This window comes from Doryrhamphus excisus, chromosome 11, assembly GCF_030265055.1.
Source record: "Doryrhamphus excisus isolate RoL2022-K1 chromosome 11, RoL_Dexc_1.0, whole genome shotgun sequence".
Taxonomy (NCBI): Eukaryota; Metazoa; Chordata; class Actinopteri; order Syngnathiformes; family Syngnathidae; genus Doryrhamphus; species Doryrhamphus excisus.
In genome coordinates this window covers 12,971,556-12,980,733 of record NC_080476.1, presented here as the reverse complement: position 1 = coordinate 12,980,733, position 9,178 = coordinate 12,971,556, and the positions used below count along the sequence as shown (strand labels likewise).

The 9,178-nt window shown below is 46.1% G+C and overlaps 1 long non-coding RNA gene across 1 annotated transcript; it reads right to left on the bottom strand.

Moving 5' to 3' along the window:
• Positions 1-1,115: 1,115 nt before the first annotated feature.
• Positions 1,116-6,618, bottom strand: LOC131138483 (uncharacterized). The gene is made up of 3 exons (XR_009132093.1): positions 6,370-6,618; positions 5,540-5,599; positions 1,116-1,668 (listed from the first exon to the last, which is right to left on the bottom strand). It is a non-coding gene; the product is annotated as an uncharacterized LOC131138483 (long non-coding RNA).
• Between the last annotated feature and the right edge of the window lie 2,560 nt (positions 6,619-9,178).

Here is a 9,178-nt window from a genome sequence, read left to right as displayed (position 1 = left end):
TCTCATTTCCTGCCAGCGAGGCTCGGCGCCGGGGCGGATAGCAAAGGCGCCATGGGCCCCCCATCATCCAGCCAGGCCTTGCATCACTTCCTGGTGCAAGTGCGCCGAGGGGGCGCCGTGGGGGGGCCGGGGCGAGACGGAGGTGTCCTTGTTAAAAATTCCTCTCATGGTTTTTGTGATCAATTACTCATTTAGCTTTAGGATTGGAGGACGGCTCTTTTAAATATGAGGAGCGGCGTGGGGGAAATTATGAGGCAACGCCGCGTAACGTCTTTCACTCCCCCGTGGAAAGACCTCACGCACCACAGAAGGGGGGGGGGGGGGGGGGGGTGAGGAAAGGATGGAACTTTTTTGAAAATAAGTTTTTCACAATATTAAAACTTAAAATTTTTTTTTTTCTGTAATATTTCAAGTGGCATTATTATGAAGTTTATTCACATAAAACTGAAACTTTGTTTTCTTAATATTTTCACTTCGCCATTTTTTATTTAGTCTTTTTTAAAAACTATTTTAACTTATTTTGTACTTTTTTGGAATGACATAATCATCAGCTCTTGACTCGTTTGCTTCCGGCAAGCTTTTATTGATTTATTATTTTTTGGCTACGAGTATAATAATGATATGATGAACGATTATGTCATATAGCGCTGATAATATCATGAACGGTGATATAATATAACACTGACGACATCATGAACGATGATATCATAACGCTGATGACATCATGACAAATGATATCATATAGCGCTGATGACATCAGCGTTATGATATCATCGTTCATGATATCATCAGTGGTATATATCATCAGCGTTATATGATATCATGAAAGATGATATCATATAGCGCTGATGACATCATGAACGATGATATCATATAGCGCTGATGACATCATGAACGATGATATCATATAGCGCTGATGACATCATGAACGATGATATCATATAGCGCTGATGACATCAGCGTTATGATATCATTGTTCATGATATCATCAGCGTTATATGATATCATGAACGATGATATCATAACGCTGATGACATCATGAAAAATGATATCATATAGCGCTGATGACATCATGAAAAATGATATCATATAGCGCTGATGACATCATGAACGATATGATATAGCATTGATGACATCATGAACGATATGATATAGCATTGATGATATCATGAACGATGATATCATACAGCGTTGATGATATCATGAACGATGATATGATATAGCATTAATGATATCATGAACGATGATATCATATAACGTTGATGATATCATGAGCGATGATATCATATAGCGTTGATGATATCATGAATAATCATCTTTTCCTCCCGCATGACAAAGCAGAGATGAAATATAAATCTCCTGTCAGCGGATCTCCAAGTTTTCCTTTGGAAAACATCCTTTCTTTTCTCCCTGGAGAACCTTTGGCCGAGCCGGATGTAGACCTTTGGCGGGCCAGCCCGGTTTCTCGTGCGCGGGAGCGTCACCTGGCGCGCCGCCCGATAAAGCAAACACGCCTGAACCGTCCTTGATGGCAGATGTTCCGTCATCATCATCATCATCATCATCTCGGCTTCCATCTTCCCCGCCGCTCCAGCCGTGCGGGACCTCCAGCTGAGATCCGAGCAAGGAAGGAGAGAAGCAAGTGGGTGTTGTGGGGGTTCTCGAGCGCTGCAGGGTGTGGAGCAGAAAATTGGCCGATACATCATAAAAGCCATGATGGTGTTGGCCCATAAATAGGCCGTTATTAGCTTTTCCAGGACAGCACGTAGTGGGGGGGGGGGGGGCAATCTGGCTTTGATCTATCATTTTTATCTATCGCGTCTGCCCGACCGGGACACCGCGTCCCGAAAGTGGTCGGGGTTAAATCAAACATGACCCAAACAGCGGGGGGGGGGGGGGGGGCATGTAGCCTTACCCACTCTGCTGATGTAAAGGGAAGCTAGCAAGCCTAGCGTGACTTCATACATAAGCAAAGCAACGTGAAGAACTGGTCTGCAGGACCGTGCAGATGGACTCAGACTCGGAAGAAGAAAACGGACTTCCGCCTGAGGTCTCCAAGGTCTCCTGGCGGCCGTGGGCTCATCTGGGCTGAATGTCGAAAACGATATGATGGAGCAGGAGATTGGCTCCACTCCCACAAGCATCGCGCTAGATTGGCCACGGGTGTTTGCTTCCCCCGGCCCACCCCCCCTTCTTCCCCCGGTATTCCCATCTCCCTTTATGTTGCCCGGAGATCCCTGAAGAGCATCCAGTTGTCCCAAATGGAAAGCAATGACTGTCATCTGGCCGGAGAAATGGAGCGGCAAGCCCGGGGAAAGGGAGAGCAAATTTTGAGAGATGAACGTGTCAGCCTGAAGAGAACGGGAAAGAAAGATGAAAGGAGGCTCTGGGATAAGTTTTGGGGAGTCTTCCGGTTTCACTTTTACCAAAAGTGTGAGAAGCTGTCGGAAAACCACTGACCACCGACAACTGTTGCACCAATGTCTCGATCTCTGTCCTTTCCCGCTTGGACTGAACTTGGATGAGGTCGGAAGCCCAGACAAAGTCTCCCTTCAATGGTGAGGAAACCTCCGCCAGACCCCCAAGACCACCAAACATGATTGGACCTTTGAGTTTCTTGTAGACCATTGGTGTTCCGATGATTGAGACCAGTGGCGTTCAAAGATCTACGACGTTGTGATTGTACTTCTTTGAAGCTACCAGTAAACTTTGTCAGATTTCTTGTAGCCCCCACCGAAAAAAAGTTCTATCTCCGTCTGTCTCTCTGTCTCTCTCCATGTGTCTTTTTAGTCTCATTTGGCCCAAGTCTCCATCTGTCTCCATCCCGCCTCCATCACCAGCATCACAAGCTTGTGAAGCTTCATGTTGCCTTCAAATAATTGGTGTCACTAGCTCTTGATGTAATATGAATGGACGCCATTGTGAAACTACAGTCGGCGAGGGGGGTGGGGGGTGGGGGGGTGGGGGGGTGGGGTGGATGAAAGGCCCAACCTGCAGCGAGACGAGAGAGGTCGGGCGAGTGAGGGGGAATTATCGTGAGAGCTCCAGATGAGGAGAAGACAAAGAAGCGGAGGCGTAATGCTGGCCAGCATCTCAGAGAAGATGGGCTGGTGTCACTTGCCGGGAAAATTGAGGACCTGCTGAGCAGGAGTGAGAGAGAGAGGGATAGATAGATAGATAGATAGATAGAGAGAGAGAGAAGCCTTCATCTTCAAAGACCCCCCCCCCGTGTTTTCCAGCCTCTTTGGCCTCTTGAGTGCTGCCGTGTGTTTGACTGCGAGAGGACATCTTGTCTCATCGTGATGACCATAGCATGCTAGCTGTTGATGCCACCACCATGTTTGTTCCTCTGCTACTCACTGTCTACATGTCTCATACATCAATCACTATACAGGGGGGGTGGGGGGGGGGGGGGACAAATGAAAGGAAAAATGAAAGGATGCAACTTTGGTATTTTGTAAAGCAACATGCAGATATGCTAAGATGTTACAGTACATATACTTCATGTACTTATACTTCAGAAAAAACTGCATTTCAGCTTTGTTATGTAGGTGAAAAGACATGGATTTTAACGCCACTCTGGCTGATAAGCGGCATAGAAAATAGATGGATGGATGGATGGAACTCTTGTTTTCCCCAAGTTCTGCTTTTGCATTTTAAATCATCGAAATATTTCAACTTTAGCCTCATATTTTTTGTAAATTGTCATAATTATAATATGTAATGCTAATGTTGCTAGCGCAGAAATGCCAGAAGACCCCAAATAGATGTCCTTGGCTATGCCTGTCGTTAATTTGCAGCTCGTAGCCAAATTTTAGCTCGCTCTCCAAATGTCATGGCTACACTTCCTGTTTGGCACTTGAACCAAGATGGCGGCAAAAACAAACCAGACATTTCGCGGACGATGAATCACAAGCCAAAGCAAAGCTTTTGGCAAACTTTTGGTTGTTAACCAAAAACGTGCCAACCAGGCTGATGCTAACCAAGGCACCGCTGTGCTTCACACTGCTGGGGGGGGCAATGAGGTCAATGGAGAGCAGAAAGGCGTGAAAAGGTTCGAGACTATGAAAATGTTCCTGAATCCTGCTTGGGGTCAGTCCAAGACCAAGGTGGAGTCTGGAATCAGGTGACAGTGATAAACGAGGGATCAGCGGAACAGTGATAAACGAGGGATCAGCGGATCCTCCTCCTGTGTTTGAAGGAAAGCTTCAGTCTGGTCCACATGAAGAACTGATGATGTGTTCTTGGCTACAAAGGAGGAATGTTTGGCCATTTGAGGTTGGACTTGTGCATTTTCTTCTTCTGGGAGCAAAGCGTCTTTCCAAGAAGATAATGGCCGCCCTGAGGTGGATGCGGACGTAAATGATAGCTTTTGTCTTTTCCGAGCTGCTCCGTGTTGTTTTTATTTGAAAACGTCCCTCAGGTTTTGGTTTATTTGGTATTTGTAGCACATGGAGCAAGCCCGACAACAAAACCCTCCACATCATCCTCATCAGCATCCCGGAGAATTCCGGCACTCACGCGCTGATGAACACGCGGGGAACGCCGATACTTCCATCACCAAGTGTTTGTGGAATGTTTGAGTGCAGGCGAGGAGAAATAATGAGCGGGTGTCGGCGTCCCCGTGGACTTGCTGCTGCTTCAAGTCTTGATGGTTTGGATCGGGGGTGCGCAACCTCCGACACGGGTGCCATTTTTAGGCCGTGGCAAAAAACTCAAAAAGTTAATTGATAATCATTTGGAGTGCATGAGAAAATGGAAAGGCTTGCCGACTCATTTCCGTATGCACCAATTCCAAATTGAACGGAGAATGTCTCCCAATCACTGTGGCCATTGATTATTGACTAATTTGCATATCATTTGCATATGACATTTGAACAGGGGAAAAAGCATAACCTCTCAGGAGACATATAAAAATGAAGAAAAACAGCTTAACTTATTCAATGCCAGCCAAGTCAACATGTTCACCACTGGCCTAACTCTAGGGTTAGGTTTAGGGTTAGGGTTAGGTTTAGGGTCAGGCTTAGGGTTGGTGTAATGGTTAAGCTAGTTTTATGGATGAAGGTCACGCAGTAGTCAACATGAAGAAACTTAATTGGCGGCTGAGTTGACGCTTTTCCATAAGTGCGGCGAGTATGAAAATGTCCATTAATAACGTCTCTATTGTGTCAGTGGCGTTCCTTAATGAATGCAAGCAGGATTTTAGTGGATTACATTTTTCTTGGGACCAGCATTGTCCTCGGTGATCTGCTGCTTTTGTCCACCGCCAGCACGAATGTTTATTTACAACATAAGGCGCTTAGACGCCTGCTAAACGGCTATTTGGCTAACCGTGATGGAACAATTGTTGACATTTAGGGCGGCATACGTCAAGACAATGGTCTCTACCCAGAATGCTTTGTGCCAAACGGTTGTCGAGTCTGCTTTAGAGATTCCCATTCAACGTCAGCCGCTTAGGTTCGGCAAATGTGACATCCCAAATCGATCGGTAAATCACAGGGACCCACTCAAATGAAGCAAAACCCAGCAAAGGACTCACCGATGAATCGGAGTCCTGGAGTCCCTCTTTCATCTTCCGACCAGGAATGACTTGGCACACCTGGAAAAGAAGATTGGATTATGTCACTCCTGAATTGGATGGATGTCGGGCGGACTTTTGGTTTGGTCTGAGAAGACGCTGTCAAGCGAGCACGCCTCATCGGGTCTTACTCAAAGACTGCATAGGACAGCTGGGGTCTGAGGGGGGGGCTAAGTATTTAACCTCAAAGGAAGGATGGCGGGGCAGACTTCCCTCTTCCCTCTTCCCTCTCCAACGACTGACATTTTTCCACGGAAGAGTGAAAGCGCTCTTAAATCGGTAAAGTCAAATCATGGCGGTGATTTTTTACATCCAGGGAACGCCAGCCTCTCTCACCGGATCCATGAGGAAACAGCTGGAATATAATTACAGTGGTTAACCTCAGGGGTGTGCAAGCTGCAGCCCCGGGGCCATGTGCAGCCCGTGGCTGTTCATGTATCGGCCCTCAGCACATTCGAATTACGTACAGTACAGGCCATATAAGTTTAAGTACATAAGTTTGACCACAAAAATAATAATAAAAATAAAATAAATGTGGTTTATATTAACATTCCGCAAAGTAGCCACACTTTGCTTTTTTCAACGTTTTTCATTTACGGTGTGCTTTGCACGGTTACTTAGTGGCCTAGTTAGTCATTTCTGGAAAAAGAGTTTGGGGAAAACATGAGGTGAATAATGTCTAAATACAATGAAATTACGGGAATGATTATGAGAATAAAGGCATAATATTACAGGAAGAAAATTAGCAAGAAGGAAGTTGAACTAGTTGGAAAATAAAATGATGGTGTCACCTTTCGGCGTGGTCGTGACCCCAGGATGCGGACACAGGAGCGTAGTGCAGCTAAAAAGGCTTTAATGCAACCACAAGCAGAAACTCATAATAGGACGAGCTTCCTTCCAACGTGGCTAAAAGTTAAAAATAGCTAGCGTAGCATATAGCATCAAAACGTATAAGCAGACGTTGGTCCAAAGCCAACCAAACGTTCCCAATCAACCAGCAAACGAAACCAGCCACCTTCTCCTGAAGAAGCCAACTAATTCCCAATCGGAACCAGCTGGGACTTGCAGCTTCCATGGAAAGGAAATCAAGGTGACTGCAAAACAGGAAGTCCTAGCAAAATAAAACAGGAAATAGGGAGAACCAACACAAAATAGTTCAGAGCGGGACACCTGCGTAAAAAAAACCCATAAATAAATAAAAAATAATAATATCATGAGGAAAAATAGTGTTTTGTAGTATAAAATTAGGCTTGGTAAAAGTTATCATCTCATGTGAATAAAGCCAAATATTCTGGGAATATATGGGAATAAAGTCATAATGTTACAAAAGAGAAAGAGGCAAAATGGTAAGAATGGTATACTATTATACTATACTATAAGATACTATTAATACTCACTTCAAATCCTTTTCTGGCGCAGAAAAAGGAAAGAAATATGTGTCCATGTTTGACATAAGGATTGGGAATGATGGAAGTATGTGTACAGTAGATACAATCCTAGCGTATCTACTGTACATGTGCTGCTTTACAAAATATGAAGACGGCAAAGCCCCACCTTTCTATTTCCACGATGCGGCCCTCGCTGGAGAAACCTTTGGACCTCTGAGTTAGATGGCCATGATTGGAAGACAGGAAAGGCAAAGGCAGGACTTTCCTCGGTCTCCTCCTGCCTGCATCAGGTTTTCCAGTCCTTGTGTCCGTCAGCCTCGTCTGTCCTTGGCAGGACGCTGACGAGAAGGTTGAAAGTGGGCCCAGCAGGCCTTTAGCTAGCAGAGAAACACAAAGCATAATTGAAGAGCGCCGAGCGCAGAAAGAGCGTGAGAGAGCGAGACTTCCTCGGGTCATTTCACCAGCTTTGATAGTCCAAAGCAAAAGGAGTCCCAGACAGACGGACGGACGGACCGGAGGACTTGGAGGCGGCGTGTGGACGCGGGGCAGGCCCACAACAAAGGCGGACATTAGTGGGATGGAATGAATGAGCTGCTCTGCTTCCAGGCGGCTGAAAGATGATGAATGAAACAGAAGACAAGTTGGGGCCGTGTTTTGTTTGGTAGCTAACCATAGGCTTGCTAGATCTTTATGGGCCGTGTGGACCATCGCAGGTGGCTCACCTCCTGTTCATCTTTTTTATTGGCCCGTGAAGCTGGACGTGCTTTACATTGTGGAAGATATTAGCAGGTTTTACTAGCATCTACCAGCAGTTTAAATACAAAGTAAGCAAGTTTGTTTTAATCTTCCAAATATTTCATCATAAAATTTGGACCTTTTTCCACAAATGACCAATGTTCCAAAAATGACAACATTGTGTTTTTTTTTAATATTTCCTCTTTATGCTACTATCTTTCCTCACAATTTTCATTCATTCATTCATTTTCTAGGGTTGCGGGGGTGCCGGAGCCTATCCCAGATGTCTTTGGACGAGAGGTGGGGTACACCCTGGACTGGTGGCCAGCCAATCACAGGGCACATATAGACAAACAACCATTCACACTCACATTCATACCTATGGACAATTTGGAGTGGCTAATTAACCTAGCATGTTTTTGGAATGTGGGAGTAAACCGAAGTACCCGGAGAAAACCCACGCATGCACGGGGAGAACATGCAAACTCCACACAGAGATGGCTGAGGGTGGAATTGAACCCTGGTCTCCTAGCTGTGAGGTCTGTGCGCTAACCACTCAACCGCCGTGCCGCTCCTTCACAATTTTATTCTTGTAAAATGTTGTTATAAGACCAATCCAAAGTGTTTGATGCCATCCAAAGCAGCCAAAGTCAAACCTCCTTTGGTCTTCGGTCCTTGGGTCAGGGTGTCGCCAGCCGTGTCAGGACTCGATCCCATCCTGCCAACGAAAAGCGGCCCAAATGGTAGCAAAGGGCAGCGTGAACAGACAGCGGACTTAGCAGCTTTCTTCGTCTGGACCTTATGCTGATTTGACATTTCCCCTCCAAAGGTCCGCTGGTGGGTCATGTGACCGCTGACTCGGCACCGTGAGTTGCTTTCCTGAAAATATGGCTGCTGAAATGTTGGGTCACACGTTGGTCTGCGATGGCCAAAAGGTGTCTTCACCAATGACGGAGAGACTGGAGTCCGCATGGAAATAAACATCTCTCCTCTCTGGCGTGTTTGTGCTCGCGGATGAGAGGGTGAAGTGGACCAGGAAGGGCGTAGTGGAGGGATGAGAGGGTAAACAGATGAGAGAGAGAGAACGTAAACAGATGAGAGAGAGAGTGTAAACAGATGAGAGAGAGAGTGTAAACAGAGCGTGGCCGCCTAGCTGCTGATACGCAACAGCAGCTTCATGGACTAGAAGGACAACATATCAGCACATGTTTTATCATATCTTGTCAAGGAACAACACCGTAGCAAGGAAACGCTTCTCCATGTAGTGTGCACGAGTGCTTCCAGCATTGGTCGACACCAAGGAGAGCCAAGGAGAGCACTAGAAGCGCTGAAGAACCTCCAACCCGAGCCAGCCACCGCGTCCTCCTTCATCTGGTCCAGGTCTCATTTGTCAAGAAGGTTTCTGAAAAAAAAGGCTCAGAAGATGTTGACTAAGGGACTGAGGAGCTTCTCACAGAGGATTTGGACGGAGCCGCAT